At 45.8% G+C, this 1,665-nt stretch overlaps 1 pseudogene; it reads left to right on the plus strand.

Moving 5' to 3' along the window:
• Positions 1-7: 7 nt before the first annotated feature.
• On the plus strand, positions 8-1,317 carry LOC147820450 (EH domain-containing protein 1 pseudogene; annotated as a pseudogene).
• Positions 1,318-1,665: the final 348 nt, after the last annotated feature.

Raw genomic sequence — 1,665 nt, forward strand, 5'->3', positions numbered from 1 at the left:
CCCCCCCCCCTATCCCTTCAGGAGCTGCTGAATGGCCAAGACTTCTCCAAATTCGCCGTGCTGAAGCCCAAACTGCTGGAGGCGGTGGAGGACATGCTAGCCAACGATATCGCCCGTCTCATGGCCATGGTTCGCCAGGAAGAGGCAGCCATGCCTAGCCAGACCGTGAAGGGTGGAGCCTTTGAGGGAACCATGAGTGGTCCCTTTGGTCATGGCTATGGAGAGGGTGCCAGCGAAGGCATTGATGAGCTGGAGTGGGTGGTGGGTCGCGACAAGCCTACATACGATGAGATCTTCTACACTCTCTCTCCCATCAACGGCAAAGTGTCTGGTGCTGCAGCCAAGAAGGAGATGCTGAAGTCCAAGCTGCCCAACACGGTGCTGGGAAAGATCTGGAAGCTGGCTGACGTGGATAAAGACGGCCTCCTCGATGACGAAGAGTTTGCCCTCGCCAACCACCTCATCAAGGTGAAACTGGAGGGCCACGAGCTGCCGCCCACGCTGCCTGATCACCTGGTGCCCCCGTCCAAACGTGGGATAGTCCAGCAGGATTAGAGGAGAGGGTAGCAGCCTAGAGATGTCAGCGCTTTGAATCATGTTTAGGACTCTCCAGACAAAAAAGTCCAACGAAAAGCATGAACAGCATCATCCTCCATCAAGCTGTGAATCTCCAGGCTTCCTGACGCACCGTGAGGAGGTGTTACTGTGATCTTTTCCACCAGAGAGAGACTGGAGGGATTCTGGGGGGGGAAGTGGGAGGGAGGGTAGGTCCATCTTTGTGCATTAGGGAATAATGTTCAGGTATCTATTAGAAATAAATGTGAGGGGGGGTTGATTTACCACCTGATGAAAGGACATTACTGGATGGATTACATGATCTGATGCGTAGCTGGAGGTTGCATGATGGGGCTGAACATGGATTTGTGCATCCTGTGTAAAAGATGTCTTATAAGCATACGGTCCATATTATTATATGTTGATCCAAAGAAATATAGTTTTTTTCCATTTGGAGAGAGAAAGAGGAAATAAATCAAAACAGCTGTTAGAATTGTTTTATCTATATTTTTGTATTTCCTGACTGTTAACTTTGACTCTTTCCAAATGCTTGCCTTTTTATTATTTTGCCAGATAAATAAAAAGGAGTACTGTACCGTCCGACTCGTGGTTATGTGGATTTTTATTGAGTCTTTCTATGGTACATAACTTTGGTTAGATTTTAGCAGGTGTTTGACTGATGGGAAAAAGCCTCTAATTGAAATCTGGGGAAACCTAACTAAAATAAATTATCTTTGCACAATAAATCTGAACTGCATCATAGTTTTGTGTTTTTTTTATTTGTATTAATTTGTTATTGATGTTCAGGCCAAGGGCTATGTCACTCAGAGGTCATCCATAGACTGACTTTTATTTTGAAATGCACTCATTTTGATAGTTGTGATGTGGTCTACTGCCCCCTGTCGGCCAGAAAGACTAACCAGATGCCTCAGGAGGACATAAAAGGCCATTTATCCATGAAACAAGTCGCTTCTGACTGCATATATTTAGTGCAAATTGAAAACAGTGGTGTCGGCAGACACTCGTCACATGGAGACAATTTACAAAGCTAAAAATTCAGTCCAGGTTCAGGGAGACGAGCACAAATCAAAAACAGAAAGACAGGAATCT

This window comes from Seriola lalandi, unplaced genomic scaffold (genome assembly GCF_002814215.2).
Source record: "Seriola lalandi dorsalis isolate HSWRI2012SDOR001 ecotype SW California unplaced genomic scaffold, Sedor1 jcf7180001955593, whole genome shotgun sequence".
Taxonomy (NCBI): domain Eukaryota; kingdom Metazoa; phylum Chordata; class Actinopteri; order Carangiformes; family Carangidae; genus Seriola; species Seriola lalandi.